We start from the raw sequence: 14190 nt of genomic DNA on the forward strand, positions 1-14190 counted from the left end.
TTCGGGATGGTTTAGATCCGTTTGGACCATCCAGGAGCAAAGATATTGGCAGCGATCTCAGACCTCCAAGATCACATGCCGTATTGTCGCGATGCCAGCTCCGCCCTACTCCCCCCATGGGTTTGAAGTTGGTTCCACAGAAAGAGTAGTGGAAGCTTGGAACCAATTTCAATCCTATGGGGGAAGAACAGGTTTCAAAACAAACAGAGTAGATGGGAACTGGTGGATACAGAAACACTGGAAAATAAATCATAAGCAATATAGGAATGCACTTGTATAGCTTTATTCTTGAACACTGGATGTTTTTCCCCCCTTGCTAACAGAAGAACAGTCCTCTTTCTTCCTCTTCATTTGGACCAGAATTCTGACATGCTGAGAGCGTTGCACATGTTGGATTGAGCTTGGATAGGATTCTCTAGCTACCATTGTACTGCTTGCCCCACTCTTCAAAAACTTGCTATTTTTGATAGTATGTCTTTTGCATAATAGACATTTCAAGCAGTGGGAACATTAGGGTCATTTGGCTAGTTACAAATGTTAAAGGACTCTCTTATGGGCCATTTACAGAAGGGAAGAAGGAGAAATGACGCAATTAAAAGGAAGAACCACAATTTTTAAACGTTAAAAAAACGTTTTAACGTTTTTATTACTTGGCCTCAAAAGGAGGAGACTGCTATGGGACTATGAACATATGAGCAGAAGAAGTTAGTAGTAGAGAAAGAGAGAGGTGTGTGGAAAGAAGAGTAGCCATCCTGTTTTGGCAATACCATAGTGGCTTATCCTGGGGTTGGCTGTATGACTGCAAACCCTGCAGGAGCTCAAGGGATTACCTGGCTGCAGCAGCAGATTAATATTTAAGATGCCAAGAAAAAGAAAGAATTAAGGACTATGCACAAGCAGACATACTGAGAAATTAAGGTTAAGATGGAAAGTTTAAGAGTCGCCATAAAAACAAAATGACATCTGAGTAAAACTAAAAAAGAAGGGTCAAAACTGCATGTAAAGTGTGAGCGGAGAAGGAAAAAATGTGACAGGCTCTCGGCACACAGCATTAGCAGCCAACAGGAGCAAAAAGCCACCACCACATCCTATAAATAAAAGCTTTCGCAGTCTCCACAGTGGCTTTTTCCCACAGCCTTTCTCTCTCTCTCTCTCCACTGCTGTATAGGTTGGTAGAAAAAAGTTGCAAAAGGCAATCAAATAGTACTTTGTACAGCAAAGTGGGGAAAAAAACCCACAGGTTAAATATAAATATTATAAGATGCAAAAGGAAAGAGAAGGATTGGGCTTACCTGATTTGAAATTGTATTTTACAGCTTGCTGTTTGGTCTGGAGGGGAGCTGGTGAGAAATGGAAGGCTTTTAGAGTTAGAAGGAGGTGACTTGAAATGTGGGTGTTATGGATATTTGTGGTATGATAAAATCAAGGTTGAAAGGATTCACCATTGCCCTGGGGACACCCAGTTGGGGGCTCCTTTCATGTCCTTGGCAGGAACTGGAGTGGACAAGAGCTCAACCCCTCCCCATGGCAGCTCTCAGATCTCAAACGTGGGCTTGCTAACCTCCTGCCCAACGTCTCAACCATTTCAGCCACCATGCTCCCAAGTCAAGGTTAATGTAGAATTTAAAGATCACTTAGTTAGACGTAATATTTACAAATCCAGGTGGTGCCCCAAAACTTCATTGTGACATTCAGAAGAGGAAACATTTTACAGATGAGAAATAATAGGCAAAAACAAATAGTTAACATACTGGGAATTACTAGTATTCTGTCAAAGGAAATGCAAAATTAAAATCAAGACAACAACTGATGGCAGAAGGATATGGTTGTTAAAGTTTTTCCAATTTCCAGTTATTAGAAAGATTCAGAGTGGACAAAAGAATTAATGGCATTGAATGTTCTAAAGCTGCCTTTGAAATAGAATACATATGATGAACATGTGATTGCTAAAATGTGTAGATTTTTTATTGCAATTTGAAACAGAAAAACAAGTACAAATGGCAATCAAGCTATAGTAGTATCTTAAATAAAGTTTAATGGCATTTTTTATCCTGCTGCCTAATGCTTTTACGATGTCAATCATCTTAAATTTTAGCTCTTCCAATACTCATCTAGCTTAAATTGACAGCTTTTTACAAGGGCTAAATGTAATGGCAAAATGCTTTGAATACTTAGCTTAACATCTTGGTTAATTTAAGCAAATCAAACTTTCCAGATTCAGTTATTTTTCAGCATACCTAAAAGTGCCGGGTTATTCTTTTTGTATAGTTGCACCATTTATTGTAATTATTTACTGAATAATTTTACTAGCTCAACATGTTCATGTAAAAAATTGTCACAAAGTTCAATTGAGTCAATAGAGATGAAAACTGCAAGAAAAGCACACTTTCCCTTTGACAATGGGCCAGAGGTTTTTCAGATTTTTAAAAAAGAATGGCTACAAATTTACTTTGAAATAATATTGTCTTTCTAGAAAAGGAAGGTCTGTCTCTTACTTTAAAACAGTACTGTACTCAGATTTTAATTTGTATATTTCCAGCCACATGCTAAATAAATAAATAATTTTATATTCCCGATTTGAAAACATACATAATTCAGTTTTAGCATGTCTATTTTGGCATAGCTTGATGGGCTTCTGTGAAGAAATCCAAGTTTGACTCCAGTTTGGAATCCAATCCAAAGCCAGTTCTGAATTAACAACATTGACTGCTATTATAAATGTATTATAAAATTGATGAAAATTTTTCTCTAGAGAATTGTGCTTAATTTTAACATTTAATCTAATTGCATTGATCTTCTGTGAAATATAATTAATTACAAGGGTAATTAATTTAAGCATTATAGAAGTGAAGATAGTTTGTTTAGCTCCCTTGCTCCATTGTGACATCTATCCGTCAAAAGTATCAGAGTAGCAAAAAGAACAAGTAAACATACCGTGACCCATTCCAATTAGTTGTTTTTACCTGATCCACATTTCTGTTTCTATGATGTTTGCCAAACTCAAGTTTTGTCTTCCAGAAACAATTCATAGAAATGCAGGCATCTAGACTTCCGGTTTGAGCTTCTTTGGCGACAAATCGAAACCTCGTCTCTCCGAGGCTTCGATCCGTGCTTGCCTCTGGAGCGCCCCGAGCCGGCTGGTTTCGGGGCTAAGCCACCCCATAGAGGTGGTGAAGAGGGGGGGAGACCACCAGCAGGGTTGAGGAGAACCGCATCTCTCCTCCTCAGCTGGCCATTACTCTCTTTCCTGAAGGCAGTTGTAGCGGTGGTCAGAAATGGCCACCACAAAGAAGAACTCGACTGGAAAAGAATGTGCAGGAGGAAGATAAGAAGAGAAAATTTTGGTTGACCGGGTCAAACAGCAAAAGCAACAAATAAGGTACCCTGGAATTTAAACTTAACAACATTGTTCCCAAAGAAGATTTTGAAGCTGCGAAGGAGAGAGAGAAGGGAAAGGATTAGGTTTTTTTTTCTTCCCTTCCTTATACTGACAGCTAAAAGACTTAAGCAAGAAATTGGAAAAAAAATCCACTTTGACATTAATAGGCATCTAAGCTGAAAATAAAAGTCAAAGGAATAATAAAGATTTCTGGACATTTAAAAGTTTTTAAAAGCAGGAAAGGAGAAAAAAAAGAATAAAAGGGCAGGATCTGGAAAAATGTAGGAGACTGCCTGGAATTAAGGAATGGAACTGTAATTAAAAGGAACTTACATTGAAATTTTAACAAGATTCCTCAAAGATACATTTTAATTGAAACTTGGTAACAAAATAATAGAACCCCAGGAAGAGAAAGTGGAAAAAAGAAACAAGTAGAAACAGCCTTGGATTATTTGGATTATTTGGTGATTTTTGGTTTTTGCATCTAGATGACTAAAATTAACCGAGTGGTTGTTTAAAAGTTTTTAAAATGGTATCACTCTTAGAAGAAATGAAAACGGAACTTAAAAAATAGAAAGAAGATGCACAAGAAGGGAGAAGTTCTTTTGGCTTCATGTTTCAATTCTTAGAAATGGAGATCTGGAACTATGAGAAACAACAAGAAACGCTTGCAGAACAAGAAGATTGGGACAAAGAAGAAGCCATCTTTAATGATCAAATAATTTTAAGTGGGGGGGGGGAGAAAAGGGGGGAAAGAGAGTGAAAGGTTTAAGACTAGAAAAAACAACCAAAAAGAAGAACAATTTGAAAGATAAGTATAATATTAAAAAGCAACAGAAGAGGGGATTACAGATGAGAGAGTTAGAAGTAGAGAGACAAGGGGTAAAAAGGGAGGGAGAAGAAGAGGGGGAAGAAGGCAAGGAAAAGAAGTTGTAAAAACAGAAACAAGAAATAGAGAAACAGAGAAAAGATATAAGGATTGTAACCATAAGCTTGTTTAGAGATCATGGGTGAAAATTTAATTGCAAAAGGGATTCTGCAAAAGTACATAGGATAGCATTGTTATATTACAAATAGAAATAATTTTAGAAAATATGATGATGGATAAAATATTTACTGTAATGTAGTGGGATGTTTGTTAATAAATAAATGAATTAAAATGATTGAGAAAATTAAAAGGGAACATTTTTAATTATTAGTAATGATTTATAAAAATATAAGTGAGAAATATGGGGAAAAAAGAATTAACTATGGAAAGTTTATAAGTGTTCCCAAGGAAGTATGATATTTAATTGAAAAGAAATGTAAAAGATGTTAGATTTTAATGCATATTAATGATAGAATTGAATTGGAATGGAATGTGTGTTTTATTTACATATATATATAATTTTTTCTTTTTAAGAATATAGTCTCTATTTTAAGAATGTACCAAGCAGAACTCGATTTGAAGTTATGTATTATATTGAATGCTATAATCTTAAAGGTATACATTGAAGCTTAAATAAGAGTTTGAATGGATAAAATTAAAGGTGTCATACTCTAATTGATAACTACAGGGAAAAATTTGCTTAATAAGAAAAGATAATGTGAAATTGAAACAGGACAGACAAAAGTATAAATATAATGATTTGAATTGAGATGAGATAATTAAAACAAAGTTGAGAAAATTAAAAGAGGGGAAAAACTATGTAGAAAATAGAAAATGGTAATAAGATATGGAATAGAATATAAAAATGAGCATGAAATTGAGTTTTGTGTCTGTATGAAGAAGTGATAACCTGGGACCATGCTATTTTCAAAAAAGATGTTTTATTTGTATTTTGTTTTTGTGAAAACCCAAATAAAATTTAAAAAAAAAAAGAAAAGAAAAGAAATGCAGGCATCTAGTAGCTGGAAAGATTATAGTTTTACCATGTAGCTTATTTAGGCCTCCTCAGAAATCAGTGTACCTTCCATGTCCCATTTTTATCAGCTCTTTACTTAAAGAATAGAATGTGTTAGAACTTTTTGTTGTTTTCTTATGAAGTTTTTTGAATGAATGAAAGCACTGATGTTTCTCAGAACAATCAGCTGAATATTCATGAATAATACCATTTTTTTGGAGGAAATAGCTTTCTGAATATTTGTAGTGCAGGAAGTGAATTTGGGGACTTCGATGTAAGGAATCCATGCTGGGATGTACTCAGGTCATAATGAATATGACCAGGATTTGTTCTTCTGTGGAGTTCTTGGTGGCCTCTAATATTGGTTGGTTGGTTGCAGACATTTTACTACCCAGCTAGATAATATCATCAATACTATTGATTGTGGGGTTTGCTCCCTGTTTATATACTAACTTGCTCTGCCAGTGGGTTTTTTCTTCTTGGAAGAGATTTCTGGTTCCTGCCAGCTAACATTTCTTGGCTGATGGGACTTGCCCAACTTGCTGGACCAGATTTTGACAGGTAGAAACTATTAGAAAAAGATGGTCTCTTCGGTAACCTGGTCTCAGTCATTTAGGGCTCGACAATCAGAACCTTGAACTGCACCCAGAAACATATTAATAACCAATGCAGATTATGCAATAGTAATGCTACATGTGTTGTATATCCAGCATCTTTACTACCTATACAGCTGCATTCTGTACCAGTGGCAGCTCCATGCAGGATGCTTTGTAGTAGTCCAAACAAGAGGCATGGGTGATGGTGAGCAGAACCTTGGGTCCAGGAATAGGTGCAACTGGTATACCGAAGCTATTGGAAGTCCACGTTTGTGTCTTTCTTGGAGGAGAAGTAAAAAGGCTTTGAAAAGATAGGTTCTACACTACACCTTACCCAAGGCAGGTCAGAAATTCTGGAAAGGAGAGGTGAATTAAATGCCGGAGATCAAGAAGAAAACAAACAAAAGCATGTTTCTCGGAGATAGAATAGAATTAGGAGGTACCCAGTGCCATTGGAACTTAGTATCAGTGTCTTGTTGTAGAACTCAAACCACAAATATCTGGGCAGTCTTACCAAGCCCAGTTTCGTGGAACAGGCCTGGAGATTTGCACCCCCACCCATGGGTCAAAGAAGCTCAAGAGCCATTTTGAGGAAGAAGAAATACAGTATGATGATAATTCTGTGTTGAGAGAAAGACTTAAGACTGCAAGCACAGAGTTAGAATGTCATAATGGGATGTATATTGTCTTCCCAGGTGCCTATGTCCAGGATTTAGGAGACAGATTGGCAAATTTCTTCAAAGCCTAGAAAATTATCCCTTCCTATTAATTCATATGGGATGAATGATACAACCAGAAGAAACCATGACTATTTCTCAGGAGACTATGAGAACCTGGAGAAGAAGGGAAAATACTGGAAACACAAGTAGTGTTTTCATCAAACTTTCCAACTGAAGATCATTGTACAAAAAAGCTAACAGTGGAAGTGAACAACTAATTATATAGATGGTACCACAATGTGTTCCTTGACTATTGAGTTTGTATTGGTAGGCTTCTGGCAAGAGATAAGCTATATCGTAAGAAAACTAAATAGGATGTGTTTGACAAGTGTCTCACCAATTTTATTAGTAGGGTGTGATGAACCGGAGTGTAACACAAACATAGCAAAATCCAAAATGTAAATAAATGTCCTTTAATGCCTCCAACTTGGCCCCACTGTTCAATAATTCTCAGTTGGAGATAAAACGTACTCAAAAACAGTCTTCAAAAGAAAGCAATACAGTCCGAATTTAATGAGCAGATAGAGGTGAAATAAAAAACCAAACAAACTACAATGATGAAATTTCCACAACGGAACAGGATAAGTAATTACCAAATTCAAGGAGATAACAAGGCACAGTCTGTTGGAAGGACGCCAACCAAAATAACTTCAGCCCAAGATAAAACACACGTTGCTTCTGGAAACACTGTGTTGTAATCGTCTCTCTTATATACCAGTCTCCCCAGCTGCAACCAATGAGGAGTATCATGGCCGCTTCCTCTCTCATAAGCCAAGCTGTTTCCTTCTCTGTTCCTCCCTGCGTATCCTAGGATGCAGAGGGCGATGGGCCTGGTTCCTCCTCTGACTGCCCAGCCGGCCTCTGCCCTTCCCCAGCTTCCTCCACAACCTCTGGAGCTACACCTCCACTCCATGTCGGCTGTTCCTCCTCTTCCTTGGAGTCCAACTCTACCAAGGGCATGTCAGTAGGGCATTGAATAGAGCAATAGGGCTAGGTCATGAAAATCCAGAATCATACATGTTACCAAGAACTAGGAGAAAATACTGGGGGGGAGGGGGCAGCATGAAAATTAAGGGGGGCACTGAAATTGGGAGTAAATTACAACAATGGAGCTTGTAGGAAGCATTACTGAATCTCAGATGTTCCTACACCAAATGCACAGGCTATCAGAAACAAACAGGGAGAACTTAAATCCCTAACACAGGAGAATCTGTATGATGTCAAAGGCATCACTGAAACTTGGTAGATGAAACACATGACAGGAACATTGTCCTGGAAGTCATTCAAAAAGAACAGATTCGATAGAAAAAGAGAAGTGCTGTACATTACAACAAACAACCATGTCCCTTCACTGCCTTACCCAAACCCTATAATAGAATGATAGAGTTGTAGAATGTTAGGTTTGAAACGGACCTTGGAGAGTGTTAGGGATATATACCCTAGCAGAACCTGCACGGCAGTCAGTCAGGCAGGCAAATATGTGAGATAAACGTTTTTGTAGCTTACACTCAGTAAAACAGATACAATGTGCTAGTTAAATAGTTTATTCCAGTATAGTTTGTCAAACAGTCCATATATCATACACTAGTTAAGTCCATCCGGGGATTAATCAGTTGCAAAGTCCAGTGTCGAAAAAGAGGTCATTAAACTTACTAATATCAGTCCAGTAATATATCTCCTTGCAGTAGAGATATGAAGAAGTCAAACCTCTTTTCTTCCTTCAGCAACAGGGAAAACACGCAGTTATCAAACCATCAATCCATCATCGTCTGCAAGCAATCCAATAAGCCAGGCAATCAATCAAGTTCTCTTGCTCCCTCTTATGGCGATTTACAGCCGCACCCAAAAATACATGCTTTGCAGTTAAAGTGACACACACATATAAACTCACTATCATAGTCTATATATATTATTTTACCCAAACTACGTTAGGTAACCTATGTTATTCCTAACAGAGATAATCTAATCTAATTCCATAGCCAATGCAGGAACTGCCTAGCCTGCCTCTAGAGTCCAGTTCTATCTATTACAGGCTGTTCCATGTCTAATAAGATAAATAATATGGGTTCTAATTCTCTAATTTCTCTTTAGCCATTTAGCTGGACCAGTTAAGAGTTTGAGGTAGAGACAGAATGTATAAATATATAATAGCAATCGAACTTTGAAAATATGCAGAATGAGTAGTTTATTTCTGTGGATGAGGGTGATTAGTATTATATAGGCAAAGACTACTGGAATAATGGAAATGTTAATCTGTTTTTTTTTAATTTACTGTATGTCACTATGTTGCTTTTTATATATTATGATTGTGCTGAATTATTATTTGGCTTTTAGTTTACCCCAGGTTTGAAGGACAGATGTCTTCAAGTTGGGATAGTTAAAAAAGAGAATTCCAACTTTTGTTCAGAATTCAAAGCAGTGGGAAAATGGATACTCAGCCTTTTGGCAGTAGGTGAATCCTCTGAACATACTCAAGTGGTGCAATAAAATTGTGCAAAATGTTATTTCTTACAACCCTCCCCCACCATATGTAGTGAAGTAACCATTGTAAGAAATGGGGGGGAGAAAAGTACAGAAGGCCCTTAAGTAAACAAAAAAGAAAGAAAATAGAGTAATGGCCAGTGAACAAGGGAAAGTGTCCTCTCTTCCCTTCCAAAATCCAAGATGGAAATGGTTTTATTTTCTCTAAAAGAGACAGAAAAAACCATGCTCCATTTGTACATAATAATAGCTCCTACAAATGGCAGGCTCTCAATCTGTTCTGACGTATTATCACTTTCTCTTTCTGCCCTTTGGTCCCTTCCTAGTAAATTCCAGGAAACATTTCAGACCAAACATTCCATAGAATTCCACTATCCATGGCTGAAATTGGCAAATGTGATGTTCAAGTGAAATTTAGAAGGTGTCTGTTGTATACATGGTGTTCAGGGTTAGATTATTCAAGATTTGTCATGACTTATTATTCTATTCATCTACGAATGTGATGGAATTCATAAGAGTTTTATTCCAAGCTCTTTTTCACTGTTCAAATATAGATTTCAATGTTGTAAGAACAGTCTCAGGTTAGATAAATTGCATGTTTTAAAAAAAGATATTTTCTAAATTTCAGCTATGTACTGAAGTACATTTTTCACAATTGAGATTATTAGTGTTAAAAGTTCAGATATAACTAAATGCACGGTATTATAAGATTTTTATGTTATCAGTTAATCTACCTGAAATTTTATTGCAGGGCAAATGAACTGAAATGTCATTAAAATGGTATAAAATTATAAAATTGTATCACATATTATGAATGTATTTTGTCATAAAATGGAACTTAATCCAGAAATATTATTCATGTTTTTTGAGTAGAAAAATTAGCAAACTGAAAGGTGGAATTGCACAATAACTCAAGGTTATTTTTTTGTTTGTCTGGAAATGGTTTCTCAAGCTTTTAAAAACAAAGATAGTTTTCCAAAATACAGCTTTGTCCAAACTAAAAACAGTGACTAAATTTATCTGGGGCTAGGGTAGATCCTTCCCATAGAATTTCTTTTTAAAAAATAATGATCTCAAAGGCACAATTATAAAAAGAAATGTTTATAACATGAATGTACAGATATGTGTACACACACTATAGATCAGGGGTGTCAAACTCACATAATCAGGGCAGCGTCACTTGACGTATCAGGACTTTTTTCCCCTTTGCTAAACTGGGCAAAACCTGTGACACATCCGGCCCACAGGCCAGGAGTTTGACAGCCCTGCTGTCGATGGTTGTGGTTCCAGGCAGAAGCATGAGGATTTTTTCCCTAACTTCACTTTACTCTAGGCCTACTGAATTGAGTTGACATTGCTAAGTGAAAACTGTTTTTTGTAGGTGAGAATAATGAATCATAGCAAAACATTGTTCAACATCCAACACTAAGTAGCCCATTAGAGATCAAATAGATATATATGGGCAAACTATTGCACTCCATGAAATAGCTTATCCCAAAGTCAGTGGGATGGCTTTGGGAAGGCTTTGGGAGCACTCTTGGTTCTCTGGATTCCTCTGCTGATTTCATGGAGGAAACATTTTAAGGAATCATGTCTTGCTTTATAATCCAGTGATGCCCAAGGAGGCTTATAGCTTGTTAAAATCTACTCAGCAATCCTTGATTGGCTTATGGCAGATATACTCTCCCCTTGTTTATGTGATCCAATTGATAATTGGGGCATGGGAGGAAGCACTGTGGAATTAGGACCTGGTAACCTTCCCAATTCTACACTGTTGTTCATGTGAAAGAGCAGCATCAAAGTCTAGGCCAGCAGTCGCCAACTGGTGGGGCCGCAGCCCACTGGTGGGCCATGAGAAAATTTTGGTGGGCCGCAGAGAAATCTCAACCCCAGAGCACCCCCACAAAGCAATTAATCCAGGCTGCACAGAAACACAAGGGCTGCTCAGCCCACATGGCCCGCAGGAACCCTCCCCGTGCACTCACTCCTTACCCGGCAAACTTGCCTGCTAAATTGCAATTTTTCCTTTCTCCGACCATCATCTGTTCTGCTGTGCCAGGAGATGTAGATTAGCTAGGAAGCAGGAAATGGTTGGATTTCTTGCTTTCTAGCTAGTCTTTAGATCTTCGGCTCAGCACAGCCAAACCTCCCTTAGGATTGAAGTTTTGCTTGCAAGCAAATTCAGTGCAGACTCATGGCAAGCAAATTTGAGAGACTGAGCTAGCCGATGGCAGATAGATAGATTACTGAATGATTCTGTGAGCAACTCAATCTGCCTGCTTTGCCTGATTTTGGGTAAAAGTTGCTCTTTTTTATAAAAAAAATTCAATATTTACAGGCATGGTGTGTTGTGGGTTAATTTTGTGAGTTTGCTTGCTAGCAAATTTTATGAGTTTGCTTGCAAGCAAATTTTATGTGACAGACTGAGCTAGTCAGTGGCAGATAGATAGATCTCTGAATGAATCTGTGATTCTGTGAGCAACTCAATCTGCCTGCTTTGCCTGATTTTGGGTAAAAAGTTGCTATTTTTTTATAAAAAATTCAATATTTATATAAATATTTATAATATTTACATACAAGCCATGCCCAGCCAGTCACATGACCACCAAGCCACACCCACAAATTAGGCCATGCCCACAGAACCGGTTGGTGGTCCCTGGGATCTAAAATTATGAGTTTGGTGGTCCCTGAGGTCCAAAAGGTTGGTGACCCCTGGTCTAGGCTACAAGTTTCCTTAGTTCTTTCTTTTGTTGAGATAAATAGGAAGAGCCATTCACACAAAGGATTAGTACTGCCAATATCTCCACACATTTTACTCTTAAAATGTAAAGTAAGATGATGTTTCCACCCGTTCCATCTATAGAAAGAAACCTGACCAATACATATTTCTTCAACACTAGCAGTGACACAAGAGCTTTCCCATGCATGACATAGCAGATCAGCTTAGGTGGTTGTGCATTTGTTACCAATCTCCCTACCAAGGGCTTAGGGGAAGAATCGAGATGTCCCTACCATCACCTCCAGCAACTGACCATATTTGGAGATATTGCTTCCCTCTGTCTTATGGTAGGGCTGGCTTTTGCAGATTTACTCAGGGAAGTTGACCTGCAAACCTGAACTTTGGTCCTTTATATTAATAAATAGGCAGAAAGTGACAGTGGACAGCTTCAGTGATATGGTACATCTGACAGTTGGAATATTAGGAGACATTGTGTAGATTTTTAATATTTCGTCTACAACATTTAATCAAGCTTTCTCAAATACTGAGCAAAAGTCTAGTGGAATCCTGGAGGAAGGGCTCGTGAGGCTCATTATTTTCAATTAATTATAATTTTCTATCTAGGCATGAATAATGCTGAAGGGAATCCACCAGTGTAGCTTTTTTTTTTTTCACACAAGACGCAGAAATGTAAAACTAATTTTCTCACAGGAAATTAAATGACCTCTAATTTTGCATCTCATTTAAAATGCCCTCTGTACCCCAGATCTTGTATGGTCATGATGCTTGAGCAAAAGTAGAGTTCTGGTCTTACCAAAATTAATAAAATTATATTAATAGTGTGACCCCTACCTTTTGTTAATTTTTTTTTCCTGATGTAAACAAAACTTCTGGCAAGGGTTCCACTTGGCAGAATGTCTTTTGACCAGTGTGCTATAAGAAGGGTCAACAGTCTTACCAAGTTCTTCAGCACCATTGTCCTCCAGATCTTCTTATATTGTAAATTATGATGATTTCTAGTCTACCTATGGGATGGTTTTGTCCAGAGGACTTGTTTCATGTCGGGATATTGGAGTTCCACCTCTTCACCCAGTCAAAAAAGGTGATTCAGAAACAGTCCTTGAATAGCCAACCCATATATATGGAATATGCCGGGCTCATCTTTTCACAGAGAAACAAAAAATTCTCTTTAAAAGACCATGTGGAGATTAAAAGATGTTGTACAGATCATTTCTAACCCTCATATATGTTTCTCTCACCTCTATTCAACCATTTATCACCTCTAGGAGAACAATGAAGTAGTATAGGGTTTCCCGCCTGAGCAAGGGGTTGGACTAGAAGACCTCCAAGGTCCCTTCCAACTCTGTAATTCTATTCTATTCTATTCCATTCCATTCCATCCTATTCTGTATACCATTATTATATACTTGTGTTTTGGTTACCATTATATTATAATTTTTATTTAGATGCTAATTGCCTGGAATCTCTAGAGATGGGTGATATATAAATATAGTAAATATATAATAATAATCCTCAACTGTGGCAAAGATTTCTAACCTAAGGTGATCGAAAAGTATTTAAACAAAATCCAACAGTTCAGATTTTGTCAGCCACAGAGTAGGAAGCTTCTCTCAGATCGGAAAATGCCTTGGGCTGCCTTCTGTTTTCATATAAAAATGATAGACAGATGAGCAATTAGGGACGAGAACAAACTAAAATAAACTGAGTCAAAGTGGAGCAAAGCTAGCTACAAAGTAGCTTGAAATCGACCAGCTGCTTTATTGATGTAATAAACGAGCAAACTTTCCAACATTTCATGCATAACAAACTCATCATCTGCATTTATCCAGAAGTGGAGTAGAAAGGTCCCTACAGAATAGCAGCAGCCGTAGGCTGGAATTCTAAAAAAAAAAAAAGTTAGTTATCAAGATGCTTAGTGCTATAAATGATGTATCTCAAAGGCTCCGTTAACTATATATGTTCTATTATTTCTTGCTGTTTTAAAAAAGTCAAAACAGAAACTCCATCCAGAGAAATTGCTTTGCAAAACAAAATGCTAAAAGACTTTGCACCTGACCAAAATAAACAGAACAAAATTATACCAGAAGTATAAATGAAATGCTAAAGTGACAGCCTGTTTTGTTGCTTTATATAGCTGTGAATACAAACAGTGGAAACACCTGTAGGCGTGGAGAAAATGTTCAACACAGTTGTATCAACATTTTTTTTTTCTGGAGAACAAACTAGATCATTTTAGTTCAAGTGCATTGTTTATTATTTCTAGTAAAATATTGGTGATGGTATTTCCAAACAAAGAGGTACTGAACTTTTCTGCATCCGACAGTTCTGCAGAGTTGCTGTTTGTCAGCTACATCTAGCTAACCTCATATGGGAGGGAAGGATTTCTTTGTTT

The 14190-nt window shown here is 37.3% G+C and overlaps 1 protein-coding gene across 3 annotated transcripts in view; it reads left to right on the forward strand.

Annotated features, from left to right (window-relative positions):
- PDE1A (phosphodiesterase 1A) overlaps window positions 1-14190 on the forward strand; it is a 172899-nt gene that overhangs the window by 103329 nt on the left and 55380 nt on the right. The gene's annotated exons all lie outside the window — the stretch shown is intronic.

Source organism: Notechis scutatus, chromosome 1, assembly GCF_049901735.1.
Source record: "Notechis scutatus isolate UNSWTSFEM ecotype Mainland chromosome 1, rNotScu1.2, whole genome shotgun sequence".
Lineage (NCBI taxonomy): Eukaryota > Metazoa > Chordata > Lepidosauria > Squamata > Elapidae > Notechis > Notechis scutatus.